This window comes from Pipra filicauda, unplaced genomic scaffold, assembly GCF_003945595.2.
Source record: "Pipra filicauda isolate LSUMZ 115617 unplaced genomic scaffold, ASM394559v2 scaffold64_size3178608_pilon, whole genome shotgun sequence".
Taxonomy (NCBI): Eukaryota; Metazoa; Chordata; class Aves; order Passeriformes; family Pipridae; genus Pipra; species Pipra filicauda.
Window position 1 is genome coordinate 1750072 of NW_024104809.1, and position 14509 is coordinate 1764580.

Here is a 14509-nt window from a genome sequence, read left to right on the forward strand (position 1 = left end):
AGTGGCACAGACATTGTGACGGTCTCTACTCTTGTGGAAAATAGCATAACAAGGAGCTAATTTCTTGTCCCATCTGAAAAGTATCAATTCCACCAGTACTAGACCATCTAACACGAGTCTGCTGATCCACTTGGAATGGACTAAATCCCTTGAGACTCTCTCAATCGTGTTGTTACTCCAGTCACTGATGCTTTTCTTGGGTAGAGCTAATAGGAACATGCTGCAAAGTCAGATCAACTAGTATAGCCAGCTTATCAGCATGGGGCTACTCTTTCTTATCACTGTTTGGCCATGCCTTATTCATACAGATAACTGGTGGGTGATGTAAAACAAACTAGCAGAAAAATAGGTCTTTAAAATCAAGATTTTTTTCCTCTGAGCACATACAGACAAAAGACAGAGTTTCAGAGATCTTGTGGTGCTTTTAGGAGAGAGACAGGAGTTAAAGACATTTTAGGGGAGCTTTGTACAGGCAAGTAATCTCAGCCTTAGTGATCTGCAGTGTTTATGTTGCATTGACCAGGATAAAGGGGAAAAGGGCTACAAGCCTGCTTATATCAACCCAGTGCAGAGAGAAGAGCTATTCACAACACAAAAACACTGTTGTGACACTTTGTACTGCTGACAGCCTTATTGAAGGGAGCAAGAATTGATTCAGTTTGGAGACTGAACTCCTACCTCTATCCAGGAGTGAATGTGAGGGAGTAGGAGCACTAGAAAAGAGTAGAGGAGTAGAAAGGGAAAAAAAATGTTCCTCTCTTACTGAAATTGGCAGACGGCTTCCTGGTGTCCTTATATTGGCAAAGAGCCTCCCCTCCTCCTTAGCAGCTGCCCCTTGTTTCAATGTATTAAAAACAAGATAACAAATCTATCCATAAAAGACATTTACACAGTGCCTAAAATACGATGAGTGCCCACACCAATAGGAATCAGAATTTTGAATTGGCTACTCTTACCTCACAGAGTACATTGCCCAGAGGTTTTTCAAATAACCACGTGCAGAAGTTATTTTTCTGAGAAGGATAAAAAGAAAAAGCCAAAAATCCACTCAAACCCTAAACACGACCCTTTATCCAGCTGCAGTGTACACAGATGACTGCGGGGTTTTTTGGAGTGCACTGCAGGGCAAACACTGAAGATTTCATTCAGGAAGAATTTGTTGTTGGGTTTTTTTTAATTTGGGAATACTGAAAGAAAATTTATATTAGGAATCTTTGTTGAAAAACAAGATGAGAAAAGATTGGAACTCATCCCCACATACTACTGCACATAGTGATACAATAGATACTGAATCCATGGAAAGTCCAATGGAAAATTGTTCTTGAAGTCTACACATACTGCAGGCTCCACAACATTTCAGAATGACCTGTTTATAAAGGAAAATACTAATGGCCTATAACACAAAGCTAAAAGCCAGCACTACAGTGGGCCACAGGAAAAGAAAAAGCAGGAGAGATGAGTATTACTGACAGTGTCCAAGGTCCCTGATATAGCTGAGAGTTTGCTATGGAATTTCCTAGTTGTTAGCAGGACTGGCAGTGTGCGAGTGCTGCACGGCATATGCACACATGAAAGGAGTATTTAGGGATCAGATCCAGATTCACAAATATGGCAAATAAACCTCACTTTCAGGGATAAGACCTGCTGAAAGAGAGGATAAGGTACTGGCAAAATGGTAGCACAAAAGGAAGACAAGAGGAAGATTAGACACAAAGAATGGGAATAGGGAAGGAAATGGTGGTAAACTGCTGGGGTTTTGTAAATCCCAGTTTTGTTACAAACAGTGCAGGACCTTGATGACAAGTAAACCTCACCATGCTTTTCCTGAGTTCCCTCTGTCTGTAAAATAGACACAACATTTCTGTACCTCAGGATTCTTAAATGGAAAACACTAGAAAGCTATAAAATATTACAGTGTAAAAAAGTATCACAATGGCATAAAAGAGAAAAGCCAACTCAGAAAATAATCACTGGGATCTGTGGAAAAATGTAATTTTGGATGCCATAAACAGCTGTGCTATTTATATTCTTAAAATGGGACATGGCTGAGAAAAGCAGCACTTTCTTCTTACTACCGCTGTGTTTCCCAGCAGACCTTCCTACTGAAAGAACAGACACTGTAAACAAATAAATGCTGATGTGATGGTGATAGTGATTGATGAAGGAAGATCAGGATCCCATTGTGTTCAGCACTGTGAACACCTAATGATCCTTACTCAAGAGTCTCATATTTAGACTGTAAGCTAGAGACAATAATGGATAGAGTAAGCTGGTAAGAGATGTACATACTGCAGCAAAATTGCTTTTTCTAATTGGGTTTCATCTTGATGAAACAATAAGTGATCCCATCATCCAAGCTTCATGTTTATAGGAATCTGGATCTGTCTGTTGTGTATGAAGACAGTCAGCAGTTCTCTGCTGTGGAGGGCAAAGACTGTATCAGGCAATTCGTTGAGCAGTAACTATACGCAAATTATTATCTCTGCAGCAAAGAAGGAATTTTGGCAACATCCTCTCCAGGTTTTTTGCTTTTCCTCAGGGAATCTCTGACTAAGTGAAGGGCACTTACGAGGTACATTATTTCATTATTCCTGCATCTTGGGCACTATTCTGCCTGCGGTGCTGCAGGGATCTTAGCATGCAGCTTGGGGTTTTGCCAGTCAGCTCACTGGAGTACTGAAGCAAAGCAAGGAAGCCAATGCAGCAAAAATGCTGATTGTACTACAGCCTGGGAGAAGTGCTTTCATATTCAACTCACATCAAAGCCTGTTACAACGTCATAAATCCTCAGTAGCAGCAAGAGAGGGACAAGAGAGAGAAGCCTGCTGTTTCTGCTTTTCTTACACAGCTAATTCTCAGCACTGTGCATCATGTTCTCCTTCATCACTCTCCATCACTTCTGAACAGTGCAGGAAGATTCTGAGATCTGCGTTTGCAGGGTTATGGGTTCACAAAGACTGTTTCCACCATGATCCAAAGGCCACAAAAGCCAGGAAGTTTCTTGCTGTCGACCCACATGCTTGTAAACTTGAGTAAACTCGACATAATAAATAGGGAGCTCCCATAGTGCCAATATTAAAAACAATTTTAAGAGTACAACAACACTTAAAATGGGAGAAAAAGATACAAAGCTCTTGAAAGAAATAAAAGCAGATGTAAATGTTAAATTCTTTTAATGTCAGGAAGTCATGTATCAAGAGAGACATGGGCATAACAGTTATAATTATTGGCTAAGAAACATTTTTGTGTTTTCTGCTGAATATTTGTCAGCTTTTTTCCCCATCTTCTTCCACAGTAGCACAAGACAGATGTTCTTGAGTCTTCCTGTGAAAAGACAGAGAGCAAGAAGCAAGCAACAATAATTAATAGTTGGAGAACACGGGCATTTACTTGGGGTTGCAAGGCATCAATTATCAAATCCATAATGAGACAGTAACTTAACAAGTGAGTTTACAGCATCAGGCCAGAAATACCAAAAATGAGCAGAAGGGCAAACAGGAATATGGAGAGTCAACATATCAGTTTAAGGAGACCAAACAGTCAAGTGGCAGAGCCAGGTCGAGCTATGACTAACCTAGAGTGTCAGGATTGATTAACCAGGACTCCTGGATTTACTGAACCAGCTGAAGTATTGATATCCTGAAGCTTCCAACAAAAATATTGTTGGAAGGAAGATATAAAAAAGGTTTCAAGCAATTAGCACCGTTCTTTTATTGGGAGCAAGGTTCCCAGGGCATCTGGAGAGTTGCAGCACTACTGGGCTAGGGATAGTAATAGTTTTCCAGGCAACTGGTCTGACCCGTCGCTAACATAAAGAACACTGATGTACACTTCTTAGCTGCTGGGTTTTGCATCCTTCATAAAAATAACCAGATGAGAGCTGGCAAATGTGCCTAATATAGGCTGAGACACAGTTTGACTTTCACTGCAGGTGTAGTATGCATGTGCAACCATGTTGCTAAGTATTCTAAGGTCACAGAGGCAGGACATGCCTCCTTAAAGTGAAAAATATACCGTTTTCAATCTCACGCTTTGAAGGATGTAGTGATAAAGACAGCAACAGAGCAGAGGAGTGCTCAAGTAGCAGAGTAACAGCAGCTTTGATTCTGTTACCAAGTTCTTCTGGTCACAAAGGTACTACTTTAGGGTTACATAACTTATACTTTCTATTTGCAGGTGGAGAGATGACAGGCTGTACATTCTCTGTCCTCGGAGGTTTTCAAGACTGGATAAAGCTGGAAGCAATTTGGTTAGATTTTCAGCCAACCCTGATTTGAACAAGAGGTTGATCCACAAACCTCCAGAGGTACCTTCCAACTGGAACTATGCTGTGCCCGTGGCAGCATAAGGAAGATGAGGTGTTGTTACCGATGGATAATAGAACAGCAGCTTCTGGCCTTTATTTCCTTCAGCCAGAGCAAAATGTTTGATGACTACTGAAGACAAACTCTTCCATGCTTCACCAGAAAGAGTCATTGGGTATGGCTACAGAGACAGCTCAACCTCATAGTGCAAGACTCATCCACATGCATTTCTAGTTAGCTTAAACTATGAGCTCCTGAGCCAATGAGTGCTGACATTTTGAATTGCACTGCATGGACATAAAATTTAGCCAGGCATTTAAGTAATGAGCAGAAATTTCTCTTAATCTTGTCATATTCCCTTGAAGGCAGTCACAAAATACAAGTATAAACTATTCCTAGTGCCTGTCATGCCTCATCTCATGAACAACCCAAATACATAACTTTGTTTCCAGAGATTTTCTAGAGCTCTGCTGACTCTTCTTCATTCTTTCCGTGTCTATCTTTATATTTACTGGCAACTATTTTCTCTTCATTTATGCATATAAATCATGTAATAACACCAAGGTTATGCACTCTCAAGGCTACTCTTCCACAGACTCAGAGTGTTTTTTGACAGTGAACAGTGGCTAAAGCTGAGAAGAGACACAGGGAGCCTGCTGCCCTAATAAAGCTGTCTGACCTCTCAATGCAATAAAATAACCCAGAGTATAACACAAAGAAAAGGAAAGGATGCATTATTCTGTGGATGTAGTTGACAAGCCATCACAATTTGCTGTTATTAGAAAGCTTAAAGCAGTACTGGCTATGTAGGCATTTTCCTCCTTGGTGAACACAGTTACTGCTGGTATCTAGTGCCATGTGAGGCACACCAACGAAATACAAGAGTGCTCACATAAATGTGGCCTGCCATGTGGAGGTATAAGGCACGACAAGCTGTGTGGTGCAAAGGCAAATATGCGTGTTTGAAAGCTGAGAGCAGGCTCAGGAACTTATTTCATGGCTTAAGTAAGTAAAGATCACATACCGAAATCATTTTTCAGGGACTCTCAGTTACGCTTCTCGGGGCAATGAGGAGCTGATGAGGAGATGCTGATCTGTCCCCGACTCATAGACAAGTTAAACTAAGAAATAGGCATTTTGTAACAATTTGTAACTGCTTGCAAGAACAAGGTGGGCGGGGGAGAAGCACATCGTGAATCAGAACTAATTACAGCAGCGTGGAACTACTGCAAAGGAGTATGACCTTATCCTAAAGGACTAGGGGTACCGGTTTTTGTGAAGTTCGGAGTAAAAAAGCTGTGTCTTGACAGGATGGTGCAGAATAGGTTAAACAAATATATTTTTGGTTATATGCAAATTTTTTCAGAATGGTATCTGAACCAGGGCAGTGTCAAATCTTCCTGTCATACTCACTGAAATAGTTCATCGCTCAGTTGAACTGCAGGACTATCAAGACCTTTGTTACTTGACTGTGCTCTATTACTCTGAGCAGATGGAATGACTTTGGAGATTGGGTGCCCAATATTGTTGCACTTTCCATATTCCATTTTTTTGTCTGCAACCCGAAATATTTCCCGGGGGAAGGCCACCTTTCTTTGAGCTGTCAGTGCGGTCACCTCTGTACAGCAGGGGAGCTGGAGCTGCACCTAATTAGCTAAACAGAGTAACAACACGGATGACCTCCAGCCAGCCCCTGCTTACAAGGCAATGAAGCAAAATTCGTAAATACCGTGTAAAGAGGGCCCTGACAGCAGCAGCTGCCAGTCACATTTGGAGAAAGTCTATAAGCCCTTTACAAAGCTGAGAAATTCGTAGCGTGAGAGGCAGGTTTGACCTAGCTTTCATCCACCTGGCTGAGGTATCCACAGCAACAAAGACAGGCTCTTATACAGCAGCATGAACCAATGGCCACATAAACAGGCAGGGAGCCCAGTGGTTCTGTAGTCTGCAATGCTGGCACAGGGAGAGGAGAAGTCCAAGGCAGAGGGGAAAAAGAGAAATGTGTACGGAACAGCAGGGTCTTTTCTGAGGCTGAGCAGACAGACCTCAATTGGCACAGGCACAGAAAACCACATTTATCATCCACCCACAGACCTGGGACTGCCGGCTTGAGCACTCTCATCAGCAGCTTCAGTTCTCATAGGCATCAAAGAGGGGTGGCTTGCAGGGAGGCAGGAGGGTGAAGCAAGCTGGGAACTGGGAGGACACAAGGACAACAAAGCAGAGTGGAACAAGGCAGCTGGTTTACAATAGCAGGAGCATGGGATTGTCTCAGTGCAAATGCCCAAGAGCTACTTCTGGAGCGGGACAATCTGTGCTGTAATGACAGGGTTAATTTTAAATTGGCAGAGAGCTCCTGGGACTTTTTCACTTCCAATGTCAAATCTCTGGGGCTGGCAGTTGCTAATTACAATAATATGAGGTGACAGTCACATGAGGAGTGACGGATGGCTGAGCGGGGCTGAAAATCCAGAAAGTCAGATCACAATGAATTATAGTAGCAGGATGCAGAAACCCCTTTCCCAAATTTTGTCTTCCTCTCTCCCCACTTCTTTCCCATACCATATGCAGCACCACAAAAGCAAAACAGTACATAGAAATCTTTCTCATGACTAGAATGCAAAATGGATGGAGGGCTCCAGGAGCTGGGTTTCAGTGTCTACGCTGTCACTCCAGCTATCCAAATTCACAAAGCACATGGCCAAAAGGGACCAAGTAAGCATCTCATTTCAGTTCCCACATAATATTAGTTGCCAGATAGCATCTGTCTTTAGTGACTGTTAAAGCAAAATCATTATGAACTCTTAAGAGTTTATTTTGACACAAAGAATACTACACAAAGAAAGTACAAAACCATGAGCTATAAGTGTTCCTACTCAGCATTCAGTTTGCATGGGTCTGAAAGGTCAAGCAGAGATAGGCTCTTTTGAATGTAAAACTGAGACACTTCTAAGTCACATTCTCAGCCCTTTTTTCCCTTATCTAGCTCATAGAAAACTGGCTTTGGCTCAGCCCATTCCCATGACCAGCAAGTGAATTACAGCTACTGCCATTCTCACATCAAAGATCAATTCAACCCTGACCTCAGACTTACCCCGTGGGTCTGTGCAGAGTTATAATGAGTGATTAGTTCAGATTTTCCCCTCCAGTATTTCACAGTGATGCTATGAACTGTAGGTCACAGTCTATGCTAGAGAAAGCCATGTGAGAACTTTCTAATGATACCAAAATCCTCTGAAGGAGAAACCTGCTCCCCATCCACAACAGCTGGTTTCCATGGCAAGGACCACAGCTGACTGATCTCTTAGCACTGTTCAATTGGACAGCTACAGTCACCCCCATGGAAAAGGGTGGCCCGTATTAAGCTCCAGGTCAGTAGTCCATGGATTTTAAAAATGCTACAGCTGTCTGCTGTGGCTGCATCTAAAAGGTTTCCCATGGATTAAACTGAAATAAAAGTTAACCGACCCTTACGTGAAAACAAGCTTTTTGTTAGACTTCAAAAATAAAAAAAATAGGACTGGTGGCCCTTTTGTATCTCTTTGCAGACTATGGAGAGTATCTTAAGAATACTTTGATTCCTTTTCATAACTTCTGCATTTAAACGTAACATTTTTCCTACCTGTTTTATCACAACAAACTTCCTATATGCTTCAAGAACCATATAAAGCTACAAACTTTGAGGTCAAACTTAGAAGAAGATGAAAGAGGGAGAAGGTAATTTATCATAGATCTATAAAAGACTTCTTATATATTTAGTAGAAATTTCACTCAAATGTCCAATGAGACCACTGGAGAAGAAGTCTTTTTCTGAAGGACTCATGTAAAGTTTTAGAACATTTCTGTCTCTGCTGATCTGGTGATGACTGCTCTTTCAAGAATGCTCTCCAGCTTTATCAGATAGGAACCAACAAAAGCAGAGAAATAGCCAAACTTGAATTTAGCTCAAAAACTAAATATAAAGCTATTATGTTAAAAAAAAAAAAACTCCTCTTCACACACACACATTAAAAAAAAAAGAAATCTTTGATGAAAAGGGGGATTCAGTTCTTCAGCTCATGTATAAAAAGGTCCTGGTAAAATGCTGTCTGCTAAATCTGTGACAAGATTCAGCACTGACTCAGCCTGAAGCATCTGCCTCTCTCCTGAATCAATGCCACCTGAATTTCCTGTAGCGTCAAGGCTTTTTTAATTTCTTTTGGCAGCTTCACCTTCAGACACTGCACCCTGCCTGTCTAGACTTAATACAGGACTGTAGCTAGAGATTGTTATGGATTTCAAGCATATATGCTAAAAGAAACACTGATAACAGCTACTGCAATGACAATAGACCTTTTTAGTAAAAAGTACTAGGAAAAAACACGTAGCTTTTAGCAGTGACATATGATTGGAAAAAATACCATGCCCTGTCCTGACATTTGAAACTGTAATAGCACACACTCATCAAATTGGCTTTTCCTCATTGTAATGATCCTGAAAGAGTCTGGTAATCATGACAGCTCTGTAATCTGCAACAACTTTGGGGAATTAATTTATTAGCATAAATGGTAAGAGTTACTAGAACGGCACAAATTTCCAGCCTGAGGAGCAGAGCAGGGAGGAACAGTTCTACCACTGCTGTGACAAAAGCCTGAATTCAATTATGACTAAACCATGCAGGAAGTTCTTCACTTTTAGTGGATCTGCACAACAAAACAAAACAAAAAAACAAAGAGAAGAAAAAAACCAAAACCAAACAAACCAAAAAAAAACCAACCAAAAAGGCGCATCAATTTCTGTTCGTAAACTGTGCATGACTTCTTACTATATGTACGTAATAGTCAAGTTACTGAGTATGCCCAGGTTTGAAGAAAGGCTATATCAGAACTGGTTAAATATCCCCTAGTAAATCTATTTGACATTACTTCTGGGAAGAGATCTGTGAAAGTCAGTAATGATGGCAATAGGTTCCTTGGAACACTAGGAAATTCTATGTAGCCATTCTAGGATGTCTGCACAAACCCTGAAGTTGATAAGGCTGCCTTCCCTTGCACAATTTAGCTATTTTCTACTCTCCAACTTTTCCCCACTCCAAGCTTTACATGAGCAGGGAAACGTTTCTCACAAAGGTTTAAGACTGTTGCTTGTGAGCAGTCTTTGGGGGTAATCTGATCTAGCAATAATGATCAATGTATGAAACAGTTGTTCACTGATTACTTGGAAACTGAGTTTTCAAAATAATAGATTTTAGAGTTGCAGAAGAAGAACAGTTATCATGGCACCTAGACAGCTTCCCAGACCAGGAAAATTTGTTTCAGTTGTTTCTTTACTAATGTTTAAGTGCAGCTTTCTTACCCCTTCCTCAGAGACTTTACGACTTTAGTTTTGCTTTTCCTGTTTTCTTCTATTACTTAATCCTTAATTTAATACTACACATCCAGGCAGGAAGCTATTACAAAAGTAATTTAAAGGCTCATGTTAACTTGAAAAAATAGCACTGCAGATAGTGCTTTTCTTTCTTCACAGCAATATTCCATGCGGTATCATACCAGAATTTTCTACAGCTACTTCCAAGAAGAAAACAGCTCTGCAATATCCTCCAGTATCACAGGATCTTAAGCAGTAGTTTGCCTTTTGCAAAGAAAGAAGTACACAAAATAGAAGCTGAACCAGCATCTCTGTAGGGAAGTAGCAAGAAAAAGGGGTTGGGAAAGGTGGGCTTTCCCAGGACTGCAGTCTGATTTTAAACTGGTGCCTAGATGCTGGAGTTTAAAATCTGTTTCTAGCCCTGAGGTACTGGTGGACACTAGGCCTACTGTGGAAACTAATTTTTTTTAACCTTTCCTATTTTTCAAAAGGGTGGTTGAACTTAAAGTACTTCGAGAACATCAAGTAAATGGGGATAGAAAAAATTAACTCCAGCCTTCACCACATACATTACTCTGAAAGGAGATAATATCTCTGAGCTAAAAATTTGACTAGGATATATCTTTATCCTTTATGAAGCATGGCCTTCTAGCAGCTTCGTCCTCCATAATACCAAGGCTTCTGTAATGTCATTTCAAAAACATAATAAAGGAACCCCAAATCCTCAAACTTTCGTAACTACTGACAGTGCAGGAAGCTTATATATATATATATATATATATATATATAAAAGTCATGTTGCAAAGATGACAGGGAAAAGTAATCAGTAATTGAATTCAATTTACAGCTCCCAGATCATGCAGCCTCCCTGACTCATCCAAGCCACTCTGCTTTATCAGAACTGCCAACATCACACTGAGACAGTATGCAATAAAATATGGAAAATGTGTTCACAGTGTGCAACCTCAATGTAGCTATGAGCTGACATGAAAAACACTTTCTTCTCTCAGTGAAATGCCACGATGTGGCTGCATTAGCTTGGAAGCAGATGTATATGGCTGCTGCTACTGTCACTGCTCCTGTGACACACCTATTTTGCATATAGGGGACTTCAGCGCTCAGAATATACACACTCAGCCTCCTACACCAGCAGAAAATGCAAAGCTTCATTTCTAGCTATAGTCCTGAGTAATATGGGATGGAATCGCTCTTGTGCATCTAAAGGATGAAGTGCTGTGAGGTAACACCTTCATATGCCACTTCTACCCTCATAGTGGGGAAAAAACTGGCTGCCCATGAATCAGACCTTGCAGACACAGGAACCTGAGTAGCACAGATACTCCGATAAAACCACATGACACTACTTTCATGCAACTCAGTTCTGTAGACACAGATCTAGTTTTATCTGTCACTGACCAAGTCTGAATCCTTGCTTTTCTCATTGCAGCTCTAGTGTCTCAGTGTTTACCAAATAATAAATAAAGCTTTACTGTTCTTGCTCTTATTTTAGTATAGAGCTTGGGTACTAAAATAAACCCCATTAAGCTGGCTACTGTTACTCTTTCAATAAGTACTACTGCATCTATGATTTTAGTTCAAAGCCCTGCAATTTCTCTCCATTTCATAGCTGTAACATGGCATGGTAAGAGAATAGTGCAGCATTTCTCCCAATGGCTCCAAAGCAGTAATAACACCTGCAGCACTAAGTAGTGCTACATCTACAGCATCTTCAGCAGGAGAGAAACACAGAATAATTCAGGTTGGAAAGGACATTCCTCTTAAAGCCTCTAATCCAAACTGTGCTCAAAGTCAAGCTAACTCCAAAGTTAGGCCAGGGAGGAGAGGTACCAAGAATAATCACTTTCTTCTGCCACCACTGGGCAAGACAGAAAATAAATACTTGTTTGTGTGGATTAAATGCAGCATTTCTAAAAACTGGTGGGGAATAAAATTATCAGCCAATATAGATTCCACTTCTGATGAAAGATTGGACTTAGCCCCTCATATTTGCTGCTTCTCTGACACTTTCTGCCTTTCCAAAGATTAGATGTGCAAGGCATGGATCCACTGTTTTTAAAGTCAAATTAAAGGGCAAGTAATTTCAGACAGGAACTGATTTTTAAATATCAGTGTTTTCTCATAGTGCAAACTGTAGCTGAAGCCAACCAAAGTCACCAAGCTGCAGACTCATTTGCAGCTTTTCTAGTCACTGGGTTTTGAACTGTTGTACTTGATTCACTGGCCAGAACAGAATAAGGCACAGTGGTTAACATGCCAGTGAGTCAATGGAAATGTCGCTAAAATTGCCACTCTCAGCACTGGCAACATCAGTGGAATTATCTGGGTAGGAGTAATGGTGTGAAATGTTAGGAAAACGTCACTGGTAGTCTTTGCTCCACGACCAAGAAGCTGTGAACAGCAGAGAGGAATGAATTATTACTGAGAAACAAAATTCACATATGCACAATATTCTCTTTTTTTTAACCCCTACAGGAATTTTCAAATCACAGTTCCTCCCACTCAGAAATACTATTTATCTTCAAGGTGACTAAAACCATCATGTCTGTCCTGTAAGAAATTCTGTTCTCTTCTGGTTTTCTTCAGTTCAGAGAGAAACATGAAATTTAATATTAAATGTTCCCAGAAAGCACCGGATCCAGAAACGCAGAACTGTAGATTTTCAGTCAGTCCCTGGTCAGGACATGTCTAGACTCTACAAGGAGTTGTTGTTTCACATCTACCGTGCTCTCTACCTCCCCTGCACAGCTTCTTCCCCCAGCCAAGCCACTTCTTGATTACAGTGCAGGATGGAAGTGCCACCCTATTCGCTAACTGGGATCAGGCAGGGTAGACTCTATGTAAGAAATGACAACAGACTCCTCAAAGCTTCCCAGGCATGTCAAAGGTAGGCAAAATAAAAGTGAGGCTATTCTCCATAGAGCCCTCCTCCCCACTCTTGCCCATAATTTTGTGGGTTATGTAAGAACTTTCTTCCAAGGCATGGTGCTTATAAAGGGTTATGTGAGGTGAGGATCATTTATATATGATAATGTGGTTCTTCCTGCTAAAACTTCTTCCAGAATGCCTCTCAGGCATATACAACAGTGTGTAGTGCTCCCAGATGTGACCACGTTTCTAAGGAAGTAAGAGGGAAAAAAACACTCTACTGAGTTAGCTGAAAAACTCATGTGAGATTATGCAGCTCATGCATTCTAGTGCTCATCATTTAGCTACAGGGTTTTTAATCTTAAATTTCCACTCTCTTTAGACTTTTACTACCTGTGTCTCCTACTAATACCTAAGATCTAGAGGAAGGCAGCTCCAAGGAAAGGGGTCTTTTCTGTTGTCTCCATAGCCCCCTTTCCCAGGCATCTGGTGCTGCTACAGCTGGAGATGAGGCACTGAGCTATATCAGCAACTCCCACCTGCCAGGTGCACGTGGATCTGCACTGGCTGTGAGCACAGACAACCGAGATATTGCTGCACTGTTTTTCTGGGAAAAAAACGACCACCACCTATAGTTTTGTCAAACAAGGCTCAGATACAAGAAAAGTCATTAGCTAAATGCACAAAAGGACCTGGTTGATGAGATGAGGCAGCTTTTTAAATCCGAGGTTTATAAGTAAAGGCACCTGCCTCCTGGGATGCTTATGCTCCTGCAAGGCCATGACCAGGCACCATGGGTTTGGAGATGCCTAGAGAAGAGCAAGTCCACTGTCACCCATCACAGGTCTTTCTATCAGTACCAGTAACAGAATAAAAGCTCAGATTTTCTTTTTTTGGGCATGGGGCAAATGGGGAAGAGAGATAGTAAAAACAGTGGAGGAGAAACTTGCAGCAAGAAATAGTCTCTAGATCCTTTGACTTTGGACTGTCTTAGTTATTAAAGCATGCTCAAGTCCCAGAGTTTTCTATGGGTCAAGTACACAGTTAAGTAAAGCACACCATTTCACTCTCCTGAATAGAGTAGGTTCCTGATAAAGAAATAGCCCAAGGATGTTGCGTATGTACACTTTCCAAATGGCAAGTCAGATTCTGAATTTGCAACACAACAGTTCCTCAGCATGTTTCTATCCCATGATAAAATCAAGGTAGCTTAAAGGGTCGTGTTGAAGATTTCAGTGGGCTCTGGTCACACATGAAGGTTATCTCATTGTAACTTGCTTATGTGCTTTATTCTCAAATTAAATCATCTGCCAGGTCCACAGTTTCATGGAGCTCACATACAGTTATAGCAAAATCAGTTCTGCATAGAAGGAGCCAATGCCCTACTTCTCAGGGTGGGCTGTTTACATGCCAAGACAGAGTCTCAGTCATTTGGGCTCCACCTTCCTTCCAACCAAACCAAATCAAAATTTCTAAAGGAGTTTTTACAACAGTTGTGGTGAATTCCCTCACCTGGCCCAATTCCCTTCTTTCTAGGCACTGGCAGAATCATGTCACACACATCTAGGGAAAAGAGGGTGGTCACACACACACACATGATCTCACATTTTGTTACATGTTACTAATGATGGAAAACAGCAACTTCAAATAGAGCTTTAATTTCAAATAAAGTAGTTTCAAACTTAACTGCTGTCTTGAGGATAAAAGTGGGATGTCTGTGACAGTTGTACTATGATATGTAGCTTGCTCTATACAGTAGCTCTGCAGTAAAGAATCACAGATGGTTTGTGGCAGTGGGAAGACCCTGATCTTAGGCACTGCAGACTCACTGTACTTGCAGAATTCCACCTTAAAAGTAATTGGACGTGGCTGTAACTCAGAGGAGGTTTGCTAAGCAATGACACATTGCACTTGGATCTGGAAATATAACATCTGGAAGCCAAATGTTAGATGCAATATAAAAGGGCCAGCCC

The 14509-nt window shown here is 41.1% G+C and overlaps 1 long non-coding RNA gene across 1 annotated transcript in view; it reads right to left on the reverse strand.

Annotated features, from left to right (window-relative positions):
* The window catches only part of LOC113991354, a 136118-nt gene that overhangs the window by 100819 nt on the left and 20790 nt on the right, over positions 1 to 14509 (reverse strand). The window lies entirely within an intron of this gene.